A 19,539-nucleotide genomic window follows, 5' to 3' on the forward strand; every position below is an offset into this window, starting at 1 on the left:
CTGGGTGGCTCATTCGATTAAGCATCCAACTTTGGCTCAGGTCATGATCTCGCGGTCCATGAGTTCGAGCCCCGTGTCGGGCTCTGTGCTGACAGCTCAGAGCCTGGAGCCTGTTTCAGATTCTGTGTCTCCCTCGCTCTCTGCCCCTCCCCTGCTCATGCTCTGTCTCTGCTGTGTGTGTCTCTCTCTCTCTCAAAAATGAATAAACATTAAAAAATAAATAAAATATCTTCACTAAATTAGGAAGTGTTATCATTTTTATTACAGTCTATACAATCAAGCATAAGGTAGAACTCTCCAGTTATTTTTTTCCTTTTGTTTCATTGTTAGAAGTTTATGCCTGGAATTCAAGTATTTTATATATTATAATATAAATGGAATATTAAATTCATTATACTTCCTATATCATTATTATGTAAAAGTACAACTTATTATTAATCCTCCCAGTGTGGGGCTTTGTATGCCTTTTCTTAATGGTGTATTTTGACAAACTGAAGTTTTTGAAGTTTTGAAATCAAATTTATCTTTTTTTTTTGGCTAGTGTTTTCTGTGTCCTCCCTAAGAAGTCTTTGCCTATTCTAAGATCACAAAAAAATCCATCCATGTTTTCTTCTCAAGGCTAATAGTTTAAAGATCTATATTTGTGGAGAAGTGTGGATAAAATTCATTATGTTCCCATAATAATTATCCATCCAGTTGTCCCAGCATCATTAGTAAAAAGACTACATTTTCAGCACAGGATTAATTTGGGACCTCTGTCAAAGAATCAATTGACAATTTGTGTGTGGCTCTGTTTCTGTGCATTGATCTGTTCCTCTGTTCTAAAGCCAATGCCACAGTGCCTTGGTTACTGAAGTTTTATATTAATTCTTGAAGTCAGGTTATATAATTTATCCAGCATTTTTCTTTTCCAAATTGATTTGTCTATTCTAGGTTCTTCCCATTTAGATACTCATTTTAGAATCACTTGTCAATTTACCAGAAAGCCTTCTGGGTTCATGATTGGGTTATGGTGAATCTACAGATCAATTTGGGGAAAACAGGTATCTTAGCCATTTGCAATATTCTAATCTGTGAACATGGTTTATCTCTGCATTTATTTATGTCTTCTTTAATTTCTCTCAGGAATATCTTACAGATTTAGGTAGATTTACTTCCAAATATTTTTATCTTTATGGCATTGTAAATAAATTCCTTTTCCATTTTGCTTTTACTACTACATAAAAATACAATGGAGTTTTGTATGTAATGGATTTTTGTACCTTATCTGTGTAACCTCGTTAGGTTCATTTATTAGTTTGTGTGGATCTTTGTAGTTTCTGTAGTAGTTTTTATCTGTGCAATTATGTAAAGGTCACAGAAAGGCCATTTTATTTCTTCCAATATAATCTTTCTCTTACTTGGCTTACTGCTTAAAACATCCAGTAAAATGTGGGAAAACATTCTAAAGGCCACATCTCACTGCCTTGTTCCCAACTCTACAGGAAATGTTCAACATTTCATCATTAAATATGATGATTCCCTGGAGATATTTCATAGTTATTTCTATCAGTTTGAGGAAGGTCCTTTCTAGACCTAGTTTGCTGAGAAGTTTTACCATGAATGGGTATTGAATTTTGTCAAATAATTTTTGTCCATCTGTGAAGATTATCATGTCATTTTTAAATTTTAATCTGTGAAGGTGGCAATTTATGTTGAATGACTTTTTAATATTACACCATTTTGCATTCCTAAGATGACTTACATTTGGTCATGGCATATTATTATTTTCATATGTTGCTGTCTTTGTGTTGTTCATATTTTGTCAATGATATTTGTTCCTATGATCATGAGGGATATTGGTCTACAATTCCCTTTTCTTGTAATGTCTTCCTCAGGTTTTGACATCAGGGTTATGCTGCCTTCAGGAAATGAGCTGGAAAATATTCCTCTTCTATTTTCTGAAATATATGACATATGGTTGATACAATTTCTTACTTAAATGTTTGGTAGAATTCACCAGTGAAATCATCTGGGCACAGAGTTTTCCTAGAAAAGTTTCTTATTTAAAATTCACTTTTTTGGGGGTGGCTGGGTGGCTCAGTCGGTTAAGGGTCTGACTTCAGCTCAGGTCATGATCTCATGGTTTGTGAGTTCGAGCCCCATGTGGGACTCTGTGTTGACAGCTAGGAGCCTGAAGCCTGCTTCAGATTCTGTGTCTCCCTCTCTCCCTGCCCACCCCCCACTCACACTCTGTCTCTCTCTTTTTCTCTCTCTCAAAAATAAATACATTAAAAAAATTTTAATAAATAAATAAAATAAAATTTACTTTCTTTAACAAATATAAGGGCATTCAGATGTTTTCTTCTTGGATCAGTTTTGGTATGTTTTAATGACCACTTTTTATTAAGTGGCCAAGTGATTATTTTCTTATTATCATTTTAATGTCTCTAGTGTTGTCCCCTGTGTAACTCTTGATACTGCTAATTTGTACTATATCCCTTCTATTTCTTTTTTTTTAATTATTTTTGAGAGAGAGAGAGAGAGAGCAGGGGAGAGGGGAAGAGGGAAAGAGAGAGAGAATCCCAAGCAGGCTCTACACTCCGCATTCAACATGGAACCCAAAGTAGGGCTCCATCCCACGACCCCAGGATCATGACCTGAGCCAAAACCAGGATGCTCGACCAACTAAGCCACCCAGGGCGCCCCCCCACCTTCTGTTTCTTGATAGAGGGATTCTCAATTTTATTAAATTTTAACAAGAACCATCTTTTGGCTTTATTGATTTCCTCTATTATCTTTCTGTTTGCTACTTCACTGGCTTCTTCTTTTTGTTCTCCTCTGGTTTCCTTATTTATTTTTTTTTAAAGTAAGCTCCTTGCCCTATGCTGCACTTGAATTCTTGACCCCAAAATCAAAAGTTGCATGCTCTACCAACTGAGCCAGCCAGGAGCCCCATGTTCCTCCTTGTTTTCTACTTTAAGTTTAATTTTCTCTTAGTTTTCCAGCTCTTAAAGGTAGTAAGTTAAATCACTGATTTGAAATATTTATTTTAAGAAAACATTTAATACTATAAATTTCTTTGTAACTACCATTTTAACTGTATGCACAAATTTTTATAGGATAGGTGTTTTTCAACATTTCTTTTCAAGATAAGTTTCCATTTCTCTTGTGGTTTCTTCTTTGGTCATGGAACAAACAATGCCTTTGCTTTCTCTTTAGTTTTCTTTTTTTTTGTTTTTTTTTTTAAAGAATTCTTTAACTGGATATAGAATTTCAGGGTTTCCTCAGCACTTTAAAAATGTCATTGTATTGTCTTCTTGATTAGAATTCAGCTTCCATTGTTACATTGTTCATATGGAATATGTCTTTTTTCACTAGCTGTTTTTAAGATTTTTCCTTTTTGTTGTTTTTCAGCAATTTTATTATGATGTGGTTGTGTGTAGTGTTTTTCCTATTCAACCTTCTTGGGTATCTTGAGCTTTTAAGACCTGTAGCTTGATGTTTTCCATCATATTTGGAAATAATTTAGCCTTTATTTCTTCAAATGTTTCTCTGTTGCATTGTCTGTCCCTTCTCCTTCTGGGACTCTAATTACAAATACGTTCTTGTTATTTTTAGTTGGTACATAATAATGTAATGTTCTTCAAGTTTGCATTTCATCACTAATAAATTTGTTGACACCTTCAATAGACTTTTCTCTGTAGCCCATATTGTATTGAAAAAATAGTCTTTCTACATATAGTGAGATTCCTGGTAAGTTCAGAAAAATTCTGCTATGTGAAGGTTATTGATTATGCCTTTGTGTATGGAAATATTGGAATATTTCAGTCAATATATGTTCATCGTTACTGTCCTTTTTTATTTCATTGAGATTGTCATTCTTTGATAAATATTTTATTACAAAACATTCATCAAATAAGATGTCTCTATTTCCGATTATCTTGAATGTTTGGCAAACCAGTTGGAGATGTTGCAAAATAATAGGTCTTTTCCATTTAATTCCATTCATTACAGAATGTAAATTTTTCTCCAAAGTTGCAGATCATCAAAAAATTATTTTCCCAACTTAAGAAATTACAAAGCACAATTAAAAAATTGCAAAATTAAATCAGGTACACTGTCTGAGCTCTCCTTGTTTGATTTGTTCCTTTCCTTCCTTACTTTTGTAGTGATAAATTAAATGGCTTCCTATTCACACACTTCATTTCCAATAATTCCAGTTTGCTAAAGGCTTCAAAACTTTCTTTGGTGTTCCTGTCATTGAACATTTAATTAAAGATTCACAACGAATTTTGAACAAATTGCAACAAGAACAAATGGTGGACTCACTCACAAACTAGTTCAACACCGCTGTAGGGCGCTAGATTGATTTTCAAAGTAGTTTTTCAAAGAGTCAAACATTTGTAACATGTGGCTGATGGTGGACAGCTGAGAGGAAAAAGTACATACTGTCATGCTTGAATATTTTTAAATTCAACCTCAGCTTAATCACCAAATATTTGTTGTTCGTTTACTGTACATATTTTATCAGCTCATCTTGTTCCTTCTGCATGTATTCCTCAGATGTAATCTTTGGTTATCCATTCACATTTACAAATGAAGCCTATTTTGCTGAGTATAGGTCATTATTAATTTGCCTGTGTGATTGTTAACTCTATCTCCAGCAGCCAAAAACTGGTTTTCCACTGTTGTCTTGGTATGCCACCTAATTTAAATTTGGATGTCTTATTTTAAATGAAGTATTAACACTAACAGTTCAATTCAAATAAGCCTGGATTGGTTTGATACACCTCTGCTTTTTGCTTTCAGATTCTGCCATGTATGGTCTAGTGATGTGGATGACCCAGGAGCAATAAATAGAATTCTCACTTTAACATGTGGTTAACTCTGAAAGTTAAACTACCTCCCTTCCAGAGCCTTTACAAATGCTGTGTAACTAACACTTCCCTTTCACTGGAAGTTGGCAGAGTACTCACTGAATAAAACGAAGTGCGCTCAGACATGAGCAGTCAGGGTCAGCTATCTCTTCATTGGATGCCTTATTGGTAAAGCCATACTAGCCACTTTAATAATAGGTTCCAACACTTTAGTGGCTTATCCCAGTGGAAGTATATTTGTCACTCATGTACCAGGCACAGTGGATGTTCCTCATCAGTGAGTAGCCATCCTGATCATGGTGGTTCAGGGACCCAGATTCCTGCCAACATATGGTGTCACAATTTAAATAGACTCCTCTGTTGTGTGTCTAGATGGCAGATGGAACAGAGAGCCTCTTAAAGGTCTTGACCTGTAGGTGACACACATCACCTCCACTTATATTCTGTAGTCGATTACAGACTACATGTCTACACATGTAGGTCAAAGGGACTCGAAAATGCAGTCGTTAAATTGGGCAGCCATGTTTCAACTGCCATTCCTTATCATAGAAAGATAGCACAATTTTTGGTTGACAGCAAGCACTCAATGTCATTGATTCTTAACCTCTTATATTATACTAAAACAAATTCCAGATGGTTATTTAAATTTTTTTAAGTAGATAATTATAATCAAAGGGAAAAGTCTTTGTATTATGATGCAATATGTAGAAATCATGAAACCAAAACATTAATTAATTCACCTAGAAACATACACCAAGGTAACCAGCAAGTTGGTAGGGGTAAGTAGGTGGAGGGAAGAGCTCATGACTCAAACCACAGGTAAAAGTGATCACTTCTTTAATACATGAATGGTTCCCATAAATGAAGAAGAAAACCCAACAGCCCCAAAGGTAAACCAGAAAAACACATAAGGTGATAGTTCACCCAGGAGCACCTAGGTGGGTCGGTCAGTTAACCTTACAACTCTTGGTTTCAACTCAGGTCATGATCTCACAGTTTGTGAGCTCCAGTGCGCTCATGGCCTGGAACCTGCTAGGGATTCTCTGTCTCCCTCTCTTGCTGCCCCTCCCCTGCCTGGTCTCTATCTCTCTCTCTCAAAATAAATAAACTTAAAAAAATAAATAACAAAGCCTATGCTTTTTTAAAAAATAAAAGATGATAGTTCACCCAAAGAGGCAATATGATGATTCTAAGCAATAATTTAAAAATAAAACCAGCAGGGTAGCCTGGGTGGCTCAGTTGTTTAAGCCTCCAACCCTTGATTTCTGCTCAGGTGATGATCTCACCGTTGTGGGATCAAGCCCTGTGTTGGGCTCCATGTGAAGCCTGCTCAGGATTCTCTCTCACCCTCTCTCTCTCTCTCTGCCCCTCCCCTGCTCACTCTCTCTCAAAATAAACATTTAAAAATAAATAAATAAATAAATAAATAAATAAATATTTTTAAAAAGCTGTTAAAATTACTAGGATAAACCATTTAAAAAATTTCCAAGCCTCTCCAACCACATATCCTTCTCCTCTCCACCTTGCTAAGCTGGCTCCTGGCCTGGAGCACAATGTAGGAGGGGTTACACAGCTTCTCAAGGTTCTCTGATTAGGTGTCCTAGTGATGTGGGACTGGGCTATATTCTGCAGTACACAGGCTTTGAATTAACTTCCTTGCCTGGGTGTAGTGGTAGAACAGGCTCTCCAAGACTGGTATGGCTGGCTGGATGGGTACTGGAATCAGGAAGCACTCCCCACCAAGTTCCCTGACCCGAAGACAAGTGACTCAGCTCTGTAGGTTGGCAAAACCACTGACTGGGCTCTCCGTGCAACTCCTACTATATATATATGGGGCTGTAGGATTGTCTGTGCAGCTTCCCCGGTAATCTGGTTAGGCTTCCTGTTCTGGCAGGTGGAAATATTAGGCAGGGCTTTGAGCCTGATTCCCTGCCAAGGCATGAGTATTGAACAGGCTCCAAGATGTGTATGGCTTATTTGCTGTGGACCTAAATGCCCAACCAGACTGGGCCACCAGCTCAGCTCGGCAGATGGTCAGAGCCCCTGGCTACCATCTCTCCTTGGTTGCTCCTCCAGGGAAGAATGCTGTCAGCCAAGCTCTGAACACTGGTTGCTGTAAACCCCACCCCCACTCCTCCATCTCAATATGATCCCCAGGGATCAAGCCTCACAGATTTTCCCTATGATCCTTATGAGATTAAGACACACGTGGGCCTCCCAGAAAGCATTCCATGGTGCTGGGAGAGCTGGATGTTCAGCTTGGGTTCTTTTTTCCCCAGTGGAAAAACTGTAGGTCCGGGTTGGGGTGAGGTGCCTCTCAGTGCAGTGCTGTGCTAGCCTGTGCAATCTGAGCATAGCTGCTCCTCTTACCCTGCTAATGTGATCCTTTTCTGTCTCTGTGTTGTAGGGAGGTGCTTCAACCCTACCCCCATGCTCTGGGATTTTCAAATGGGTGACTGAAATTGGGAACGATCTGTGTTGCCATCTTGATGACATCCCTCCCCTGCATGCCTGGTTTCATCTTTAGACCATGCTTTCATAACAGTTCCTTGGATTTGATCTTTTCCTGGGGCCATTTCTTAATATTAGCATTGTTAGCTATTTGAAGATGCTGTTTGAAGAACCTTGAAACCTACAGTTTCTCGTGTTTAACAACTTCTTTAACTTCTCTCTCTCTCTTTCCTTTACATTGTGCAATAAACCGCACCTTCAACAATCTGCTCAAGAGGATTCTTAGTTTGGGGCACCTGGCTGGCTTAGTCAGTTGAGTGTCCAACTTCAGCTCAGGTCATGATCTCTCAGTTCGTGAGCTCGAGCCCTGCATGGGCTTGCTGCTGTCAGCACAGAGTCTGCTTCAGATCTTCTGTCCCTGTCTCTCTCTGTCCCTCCCCCACTCTCACTCACTCTCTCTCTCTCAAAAATAAAACATTTTAAAAAGTTAAAAAAAAAAAAAAGATACTTAGTTTAATCATCCAGTCAGTGTCTTTTCTAGTTTTCATGATACCCCATGGAACAGTGCCTCTCAACTTTTTGCTACCACAGAGCAGGGATTTTCTTTTCACCAGTCTCCAATAATATTCTTCTCACTTACCTTATGGCCTCTGTGGCAACCTCCTTGAGGGCCACAGGGTTGTTGATAGCAATTCCAAGGCCTTTTGCCTTTCACTAAAAGTCTCCTTAACGCGTTCTAGCTTATGAGGCGCCTGGGTGGCTCAGTCGGTTAAGTGTCCAAGTCTTGATTTCAGCTTAGGTCATGATCTTATGGCTTGTGGGTTAAAGCCCCACATTGGGCTCTGTGGTGACAGGGCAGAACCTCCTTGGGATTCTCTCTCCCTCCCTCTCTCCCTCTCTCTGTCCCTCCCCTGCTCACTTTCTCTCTCAAAACAAATAAACTTAAAAATTTTTTTTGTAATATTAATGAAAGTTTTTTAAAAAAAGATGTTCTAGTTTTTCCCTACTTGCTCAGTCCCAAAGTTACCTCTACATTTTTTGGGTTCTGTTATACTAGCAGTACCAATGTCTATACTAGTCCCCTATTATCCCCTAACAAATTACCCCAAACTTAGTGGCATAAAACACGTGGTTTTATGCCTTCTGTGGTTTATCCCTTCTGTGGTTAAGGAATTGGGGAATGGCTTTGATTAGATGTACTATCTTGCAGTTCTCATGAGATTTAGTCAGAGGTCATCTGGGGACATGTATATCTGAAGGCTTGACTGGAAATTCAAGGTGGCTAACTCATGTGGCTGGCAAGTTGGGCTGCCTATTTGGGAGAGGCCTCAGTTCCTCTACATGTGGCCCTCATCACAGGGCTGCTTGTGATGTAGCATCTGGCTTCTCCCAGAACAAGGGATCCAATTGTGCTAGCCTAGAATGTCACACAAGAGCACCTCTAATGCACCCTACTGGCCGTAACAACTAATTCTAACTCAATGTGCAAGGAGACTAAAGAGTATGAATATCAGGAGGTGATGATACTTGAGAGCCATCATTGATTCTGGCTACTATTTACTATTTGTTGATTCTTACCATAGCTATGGGTCATATTTTCCATCTTTGCATGCCTAGTAATTTTTTATTGGATGTTGAGTACTAGACTTTTTGGCTTCCTTTAAATACTACTGGATTTTGATCTGACAGGAAGTAATTTATATACCAGGTTGATCCTTTCAAGACTTGTTTTTAAGCCTTGTTACAGCAAGTCTAGAGTAGTCTTTAGTCCACGGCTAGTTTTGCCATAGTATTAGGCAAAACTCTCTGGAATTCCTACTGAAAGTCCCAAGTGGTCAATGGGGACTCTGCAGTCTGGCTGGTCAAAACTTAAACATCTCCCAGCTCTGAATGAACTCTGGCAACTTTTTGGCATACATTTCTCTAATTCTGTTTTGCTCATGGAGTTTTATCCCTTGCATGTGTGGTTAAGTATTTAATAAAGGACTCCAGACAGGCTTTGCCTGACTGCATGGAAGTTCCTCCTCCAAATCTATGACTGAGTATTTAAAGACAAACTGAAGGGAACCCTGTGCACATTTCTGAAGCACTTTATTTCCATAGTTTCCTCCTCTCTGGCACTCAGCTTCACATCTTCCGGCCACCTCATTCCCCCTTAATTCAGCTTGGTCTCCTCAGCTTAGAGAAAATACTGTGCTTTGCCTAGTTTCTTCTTCCTGAGCTGCAGTCTGGGAAATGTCTCCAAGAAGAAGGTCAGAATGGTTCTATGCTTCACCTCACTGTTCTTTTTTTCCAGAAATCACAGTTCTCCACTGTTTGTTGTCCAATTTCTGAAAACAGTGGCTCAACACATTTTGTCCCATCATTTAGAATAAGAAGACCATCTTTCTCTCAATTATCTCATTGGAGCTGGAAATAGAAGCCTCCTATTCTTTTTCCTATTTATGTCATTCATTTTGCTATCGAAATTTCCAGTTTGGGCTCACTTTAGTTCGTCTCCTTGAAGTAAGCTTTGAAGTAATATGGGACTTCAACATATCTGGGAAATCCCTTTTCTCTCTCTTCATAAATTAATAGCAATGTAATATTTAAAAAAAGATCTTATAATCCCCTTGATTGGCTCTTACACCTTCTAAAATAACAACAGAAAGACTCTGCTTTAACAAATAGGTTTCCAAGGAAATTGCAAGACAGACTGATGTATATACTATGCCAATTGCCTGGAAAGTTCAGAGAAGTTCTTCCATATAACATTTTTGTCTTCAAATTTCAAAGAATAAGTCACCACTGCAAATAACATCCTTTTATGCTGCAAATCTGCAAAACAGTATGACTCTCACCCTCTATTCTTGCCTCCCCCACCCTACCTTTTTCCTTTTCTTTATGGAGAAAGATCTTGGGGATGATATAAGTATAACTTTGTTACTTAGTGTTCGTCAAAGTACATGGTCATACCGCCTAAAGAATTTGTTGACCATATAAAAAACTACAGGGGCACTTGACTGGCACTTTACTTTACCATGCTTGGTAAAGCATAAGATCAGTTGATTCAGGTTGTGAGTTCAAGTCCCACATTGGGTGCAGAGGTTACTTAAAACTTAAAAAAAAATAAATAGGGGCGCCTGGGTGGCTCAGTTGGTTGAGCGTTCGACTTTAGCTTAGGTCATGATTTCATGGGTTTGAGCCCCGCATTGAGCTCTGTGCTGACAGCTCAGATCCTGGAGCCTGCCTCAGATTCTGTGTATCTCTCTCTCTCTTTGCTCCTCTGCCACTCATGCTCTCTCTCTCTCTCTCTGTCTCAAAAGTAAATAAACATTTAAAAAATTTAAAAAAATTAGGTATCAGCTGAGAGTATCTAAAAAGAGAGAGAATAAATCACAACACAGCTATACTTATAATGAAGAACATATAAGCATTTATAATTATTTTGATTTGATATTCAATTCATAAATGATATCTGTTATTGTTTTATATATGTGTATGTGTGTATATATATATATATATATATATATATACACACATATATACATACTTTGGAAATACCATGCAATAAAATACTTATTATCTGATGCTGTGCAGAGAAGAGCTGATATTCCTGGCAATCGTAGGTTTAAAATGATTTTACTGTTTTTCTAATATCAATAGAGAATATCAGCATTCTTTTCCTCTTTTGCATAAATAATTGAAAAGAATATATGATGTTCTATGAAAACAAAAAGGCTTTAAGAATTCTAAAGTTCAAGATTTTCTTGAGGGCATCTGACCTGAATCACACACTGGAATTACTGTAGGTCTCATCATCTTCACACTTCCTGGATGATGCCTTGAGACACAATCCTTCAGCCCAGAATTTCTTCAAGAGGCAGGGCACGGATTGGCAAATGGAGTCAGAATCCAGGAAGAGCCATTAAAACCACATTTCTTGTTAGCCATTTTGGTCCTGATAGGAAGAACAGTCTCACAGATCATCCTACGAAAAGAGGGAGGGTAGAAAAGAGGTGGATGTTAACACTTCTTTCTTTTTGACAACAGTAATAATAAGCCTCCATTCTGGTGTTAAAAGTGTGCCATCAGTTCTCTCACTTCACAAGTACTTTTTGAGCATTTGCATTGTGGCACACACTCCTCTGGGCACAGACTGTAAAGCAAGGTACGAAATAAACAGAAGTCGCTAGCCCCATGGAATTTATGTACTAGTGGCTGAGGAAGAAAACACACAAGATAGGAAGTTAGGAGGTGATCATCATCATGGAGAAACCTCACAGCAATTACCATGAAGTCCAGCAAAATAACGTGAGACTTCATCACTAAAGAAGAATTTGTGTGTACTTGCAGCCACAAGTTTGTGTCCATGCATGCATACACATGTGTTGGTGGGCGGGGCAGGAAATTGCCACAGTGGTATATGACCAAACTAGGCTGATTCTTATAAGTATATTAACATACATTAACCTGGAAAGTAAATTTAGGTAAAGGAAGTGCAGTACTCCTACATAGTATCAATCATGATTATTGTTTTATTCCTTTTTCTAAGATGGCTTGGGATCAGCATCAACTTTCTGGATATCAACAAGAAAACTGATTTTGAATTATAAAGTATGTACTTTATTTTAGCAGAATTTATTAGATTTAAGAGTTCACTCTAAGGTTTTAAGTAAGTAGAAAAACAATCAAATAGAACTGACATTCCAGGGGGACTCCATAATAAAAAGCCCACACCTCATTATTTTGCCATAACAAAATTCTTCACTCACTGGACACTCCAGCCAAGCCCTCAAGATCTTCAACACACTCTGGTGTGTAGAATACTCTTGTAAATGCAGGAATTGTTACATTTGTTTTATGGACGACTACCTCTTTGAAAGTAGAAGAGAAGAGGGAATGCCATAACGTGACACAACAAAATCCAACCAAAGGTACATTTTTCTCAAGTCCAGTGCAATATCTGTCCCCTAAACTTTTGTGGAAATTCAGCATATCAGACACAACAAAGCATGTGGAGGTAGACTGACTTCAGAGATATAAAAAATCCAGTATGTAGCAAGACAGAAATATAGCGAAAAAGCACTGATGTGTGCTTTCAGGCAAAATAGGAGATTATGTTTTGTACAGACATGTCAAATATCCAGAGCCTTTCTTAATGGGTTCAGAATGGTACAATTGTTTTTCATCCTCTGTTCTAACGTTGGTCCAACAAAATAAAACACACACTTAAATTTCAGGTCGGCGGAGCCCATATGACGGTCAATTCATTCAAATAGTAGCTGTCATCAAGAAAATAATGGGGAAAATCATTAAGGTCATGATGTTAAAAGAACTTGAAAAACATTAATAAAATGAAATAAATAAGTTTTCCTCCTCCAAAATAAAAACTATATTCCAGGTGTTAAACTGCTACGGAAATCATAAAAGAAATGTTAATAGGAAAAACACACAACTCATCAATAAAAACCTAAAGCCAACAAAATCTTGAGCCAAGAATCAATTGCAAGCCATGATAGAGCTATTGAGTTTTTTTTTAGGTCATTTATTGAAGAAATAGATATTTGGCATAGAGCTGGTCGAGCCTAAAACACCCTTAGTAGGTATGTGTAGTTTTTGAATAGATGTTACCAAGAGAGGTAGCAGCATTATTTTCTCTCTCTCTCTTTCAGACACACACACACACACACGGGATTGCAAACCAGATTCCCAAATATATTAATCTTTAAGGTTTTACTTTCCATTTTTCTCTTTGTATTGAGCTATTTTCCCCACGATTATTTTCTCAATAGGTAATCTCTGAGCTAGACAACTAACGAAATCATACAAATATACACCTACGTAGACAAACACAGACTTTTTTCTCAGTTTTTGTCTTCTACACATACTGCTTATATCTCTAAAGCAGTCTTTTACAATGTTATTTATATAACAGGCCACCAGTTATCATTCCCTCTAAAAGCGCACTTGTATCTTTCATCAACTCTAATGGAAATTCTGTGAGCACACTACTGCTGCTGGGTTCAAGAGTCAAAGAGGGGACAAGGTTTTATGAATTTTTCAGACTGCTGACCAAGAAATATAGTTCATTTCCTCCATTATCAATACTATTTCAAATGAAGTTCATAATATTTCTGGAATGGAAATTTGGTACCTTTAAAAATAAACAACAACTTCCTTTTATTTCAATACTCTCTCTGGTGCTTAAAAGGAAATACATTATTGATGTCTTTTGCCAACAATTTGTTAGTAATAAAATGAATAAAAAGCTAGTGCGTCACCCAGTTCCTTCACCAGTAATGAATAAATATAATCTATAATTTCAATACCCTTTGTAATAACATTTACAGATTTTCCACAAAACTGATGGCTTCTCTCATCCTCACAGAGACAAATATGTGCAAGACAGGCCACTGTCCCCACAGCTCTTTCTTATTTTCTTGCTGAAACGTGGTGAAATGCAGACAGTTTCAGGTGACTTCAGGAATGTTGAGAAATACTTTGTCCGTCCCCTGAGAAAAGGCTTCATTATTTCTTCCTATGAATTCTGCTTCCAGTTGATTCACTCCTGTAATAGCGTTTTGAGACCAAAAACTTTTCAGCAGATTGGTTTTCTGGGGTAAATCTCTCCTTATCACATGCTGTGTTTTCCTCACTTTGTCCTCATTGCCATTCATTAGAAGGAATAGGTGATTTTGAAAGTCTCTAATCAACAATGGCTACTTGCCTCAGTTTGGCCAAGGCATCCTCATCCGACCAAAGGAAGAATCTTCAAATCACTGATGGTTGGCAGCATAAAAGCATGCGTATGTAAGATCCAAGCTCAACTTAGGATATGTTGTACTGTGTATTACTTTACATTCATTCTGGGATCTGTTGTGCTGGGAAAGCAGTTGCCTATCTACTCTTACAAATGAAGTTTAGAGATCCCAGATTTGCATGTATCTGTTCAGAAATGCAAAGATGATAGCCCTGTCTGTGCCTTTTGAAAAGAGCAGAGGTAGTCATCCTACATAAGGGTGATCGTAAGGGCTTTCCTCCCTTTATCACCCCCTCTTCTGGCCATTTCCAGCCATGGATCTCAACAGACCAATGCCACTGTAGACAGAAACAGTGCCCATCACTAAGAGAAGAAATTGTTTTATCTACTGTGACACCTCGTTTTATTTCCTAAAGATCAGAGACCAGCTCACCTTTGGGCCTGACTCTGCAACAAATCCCCAAAGCAAAATGATAAAACCCAAAGTGTAGGATCATGCTATGCCTATTCACAATTTTGAGACACAGATCTTGACATACTCGTGTTAAGGTACGAGCCTCCCCAAGTCAGGGTTATTTATTTCAAGCTATACATGTGACATCTTGTGTTTTTTTAAATGCTAATGGATATAGCCTTTTAAATACAAATTTTTATACTGAAAGTAATATCATGAAGAAGTGAGGAATCACGTGAATAACAAAGTTTCTAAGGCAGGAGCCTGACCTCTAAGGTACAATTTGAGCCTAATTTAGACTTAGAAACCCACAGACCTGAGTTTGAGATACAATGCATTTAAAATGCAAAGTTGTCCTTTAGAGGACCATTTAGCACAAAGTTGGTCATGAAGACAAAAGAAAATGCTGGCACTGAAATTGGGGAGGGCAGTGGTGTAGAGGGTTGTGTCTGGTCTTTCTTTTCTCCTCTCCTCTGCTCCTCCCCCACCCCAATCCTGCTGCTGGCTCCAAGAAGGGGCAAAATCACATTAATTGTCAGCTTTCCCTTGGATCTCATTGGTGGGGTGTTTGTATCCCCCAACACAGATACTCTTTCAGCTGGCTTCTTTTAAAATCCCTTTTGTGGTTCACTCCACACAAACTCCTACTGAGGTCCCCTGCCCTCCAGAGAGGGACCTGTCTAGCACACTCAAGCGTAGCTCCTCTGTGCAATAGCCACTGATCCATGAAATCGCATATCCTTCCTTCCCAAATGGTATGTTTTTCTGCTGCCCTTCCTCTTTACCTTTTTAACAGATAACTCTTGGCACAGTCCTGCCTTTCGAATTCTTTTCTCTTCTGCTACAGAGATTCGTAAGACAAAAGTCATGCACTAGTCTCTCCACCAAGAGAAGAAGAGGTCACTCATATGTACATATTCCCAAGGCATGTCAAAGAAGACTTGAGATATCTTTATGCTCTTTAGACTGTTGGAAATGACAGTCACTGAACTTTATGGATGCAGTAAAGATTCAATCACCTACTGTTCTCAGCTGAAATTCTGTGAGAACAGGAAAAGCCCCACTCCTATTTTGTTTTACGTGTCTGTAAGTGATTGTAAAACAAAAACAAGACCTGGATTCTTCACGCATAAAGCTTTCACTGATATAGAGGAAAAACCATTGGACAAGCAAGAAAATCACAGCTCACATACTGTCTCCATTTCTCTCCAGCTGTGCACCTGGATAAGAGGAGCTTTACCTAGGTACACTTCCAGTTGCTTTGCTATAAAATGAAAGCCATACATACACATACATACACCTAGAATATCTGGAACAGAACATCCAGACTTTTTAGAACAATTCCTCCCTTATCATTAAATCCAATGCTAAGAATTATAACATTTTCTGAGAAAGCAATCACTAAATGATCACCTCCTTAAATGCAGGGACCCTGTCTCGTTTACATTTCTATAACAAGTGCTCAAATGTTAATCAAATGGATATATTTTTGTATAAACTCAAAACGGAAGAAATCTTTAAGATGGCAAGGATGTGAGTGACACCCAAATAGGTCTATGTCCTAATCCCCAGAACTTGCCCATATGTTTGTTATGTTATGTACAAAGAGGGAATTAAGGTGGCAGATGGAATTAAGATTGCTAATCAGATGACCTTAAAATAAGGACAGTAACTTGGATTATCCAAGTGGGCCCAATGTAACTTCCAAGTTCTCTTTTTTTCCTTCATTTTTTTCTAAAGTTTATTTCTTTACTTTGAGAGAGAGGGAGGGAGAGAGTGCACGCACAACTAGCAGGCATGCTGTGGGGGAGGGGGTTAAGGGGCAGGGAGGGACAGAGAGAGAGGCAGAGAGAGAATTCCAAGCAGACTCTGCACTGCCAGCGCAGAGCCCGACGTGGAGCTCCATCTCACAAAACCGTGAGACCATGACCTGAGCCACAATCAAGGGTCAGATGCTTAACCCCCGCCCAGGCTCCCCACCAATGTCATCTCCAAGTTCTTAAAAGTGGAGAGACCATGACAGGCTGGGAAATGTTTCAGCATTTGGCATTCCACAATTTTTCTTTCACCTGTAAATGAAATTGATGAAAATGGTTAATTTTCACTTTTATTCCCGAAGCCCAGCACTATTAGATTCTGTTCCATCATGGGGACAGTTTGTACATATATGCACGCAGCAGTAGAAGGAAACTGAAGCACAAGCTGCTTTACCAAGTTCGGTGCTTCACATATACGAACATGTGATTGTATGTGTGTGCATGTCCAGCAAAATGTGTGTCTACCCAGTCACACCTGTGAGGAGGACTAGCCCGCGGCCCAGTGTTTCTATCTTTCCTCTCTCCATACTTGGTATGCCTCTCGTCCGCAGACTAGTTCTCATGTCACAAGCTGGCTGCAGCCTTCTCAGGAACACATTCAGACACAACTGCATTGAGAAGGAAAGCGACTGCTTATCCGTGTGCCTCTTATAATGAGTGAAGAGCCTTTCCTCCAAGAACTGAAGACTTCTCACATCTCACTGGGCACAAATGCAGTGGCATGCCCACATCCGATTCAATAACTGACCAGCAAAATTGGATCACAAGAACTGGCTTAGATCAATTAGAATTTATTCCCCGGGACGTGGGTAGTATGATCCTTCTCAAGTCACATGAGTTAGGACCACACAGTGCAATGCAATAAAGGCTCTACATCAAGAGAAAAGGTAGGAATGACTTTTAGGTAGGCAAACAACAAGATTTTTTTTCCGGTAACACTCCTTGAAACTTCAACATGTTTCCTAATGTGTAGGGAAGAAAACCAACTGCTCGTATCCATAGCCAATCTTAGATCATGTTAACTATCCCATAATGGTAGCCCATCCCAGGAATAGTGCGAGACTTCATCTGAAAGTGTCCTAAATAAACTTCTTCCATTTAGTATGTTTTTTCCTTTGGCTATAGAGGAAAGAAAGTGGAAGCAACAATCGATACTTGAGAAATTGGGCTACTATATCCACAACCTCCTCTAAAAGAACATTCACAATAGCCGGCTACACTCCCTTTCATGTTTGCCCATCAAAATTTCTGTTGGTCATTTCACAATGACACTCAAAACAGCCCAAACTAAACAATAATGACACGCAGCTTTCTTTTAGATAGAAAAAATATGTTGTAAAGTAATATAAGCCATCTTTCATCTAATAAATACTGAGCTCCTTTTATATTCTCTTGTTTGGGACACAGTAATAATAATTGGCAAAAACAGACCTAAAGCACGACCTCGTGGAGCTGGAGTCCAGTAGGGAAGACAGGCATTACTGGCTAACAACAGTAATAAAAACAAATGTCAAATTGTCGGTGATGAGGGCCAAGAAAGAGAGATGCAGTGAGGTCCAGGAAGGCAGACTCAAGGAGGTGAAGCTTAAGCCTGTATTGTGGGTAGAGAGAAGCCACCTTGGTAAGCAGTGTTGGGGTAGAAGAGTGACCCAGAAAGAAGGAACAGCATGTGAGAAGGCTCTGTGTCAAGAGAGACACTGGCTAGAGAGATTGTGCAGGGGAATTTCTGAAGTGTCTTATCTAAGGAGTGGTATAATCAGATTTACATTTGAAAGGGTTATTCTGCCAGGGTAAAGGTCAGATGGCATGCAAGAAGGCCACTTTTAAGGTCAAGATAATACACCACATAAAAAAAAAATGGTACTCCCTCAGATTAGGGTAGAAACTGACAGAAGAATTCAAAAGATTTTCAGGAGGTAAAAATTTCAGAATTCAGTGATACATAGGATGAGAGATAAGCTAGCACATTCAATGATCGGTGGTACCAGTCAGTGAAAAGAGAACGTACAAATAGGACTTGGGGCAGTCAGGGGGGACATCCAAAATACGTAAACATCTCATATAACTCAATAATAAAACAAAACAAGAAATAGTCTGATTTTAAAATGAACAGAGGCACTGAACAGACATTTTTCCAAAGAAGACATACAGATGACCAACAGGTACATGAAAAGAAGTTCAACACCACTCATCACTAGGGAAATGCAAGTCAAAGCCACAGTGAGAAACCTATCATCTCACATCTATTAGAATGGCTATGAACAAGAAGACAAGAGATAACAAACTTTGGGGAAGATGTGGAGAAAAGGGAACCCCTGTGTACTGTTGGTGGGAATGTGCATTGGTGTAGTCGCTGTGGAAAACAGTATGCATTTGGCATTCCGCATTAAAATAAAATTAAAAATTAAAAATAGAACTACCATATGACCCAGTAATTCCACTTCTGGGTATTTATCTGAAGAAAACAAGAACAGTAGTTTGAAAAGATAGATGCACCCCCTTGTTCATTGAAGCATTATTTATAATAGCTGAGATATGGAAACAACCTAAGTACCCATTAATGGATGAGTGGGTGAAGAAAATGTGGGATAAGTATAAAATGGAAAATTATTCAGCCATAGAAAGGAACAAACCTTTCCCTCTGCCATGACGGATGAGACTTGAGGGCACTATGGTAAGTGAAGTAAGTCAGAGAAAGACAAATACTGCATGATCTCACTTATATGTGGAATCTAAAAACTGGTGACTTCAGCGACAAGTGTTGAGAATAATTCTGTTGAGGCAGAGGCTAAATGGGAATGGATTGGGCAGTACGTGGAAGGTGAGAAAATGGATGCCGTGACTTCAAATCATCTCTGAAGGAGTTTGAGTGTGGAGGAGAGAGATACAGAAGGATAGCTGGAACGGTGTATGAGAACCAAATATACTTATTTTAATGAGGGAGTCTTTAACATATTTAAATGCTACCAGGAGGATTCAGTGAGTAGAGACTGACGTTACAAGATAGAGAAGGAGTTATCAATACCATAAAGAACTGGAGAAAAAAACAGGAAGACGGAATCCAAAATACAAGTGGGGGGGATTGGCCGCTGACAAGAGAGAAATCGAAGTTTGGAATGGTGAAAGGAGAGGCTGGTGCACTGGGAGGAATAGAGCGTGAGGAACTTGTCAGAGCCGTGAAGTTCAAAGTGCTGGAAAGTGATGACCATGTGATCT

General features: G+C 38.9%; 1 protein-coding gene across 1 annotated transcript in view; it reads left to right on the forward strand.

The window, feature by feature from the left end:
- The window catches only part of LOC123588119 (ankyrin repeat domain-containing protein 26-like), a 289,757-nt gene that overhangs the window by 138,661 nt on the left and 131,557 nt on the right, over nt 1–19,539 (forward strand). The gene's annotated exons all lie outside the window — the stretch shown is intronic.

This window comes from Leopardus geoffroyi, chromosome D3 (assembly GCF_018350155.1).
Source record: "Leopardus geoffroyi isolate Oge1 chromosome D3, O.geoffroyi_Oge1_pat1.0, whole genome shotgun sequence".
NCBI classification, from domain to species: Eukaryota; Metazoa; Chordata; class Mammalia; order Carnivora; family Felidae; genus Leopardus; species Leopardus geoffroyi.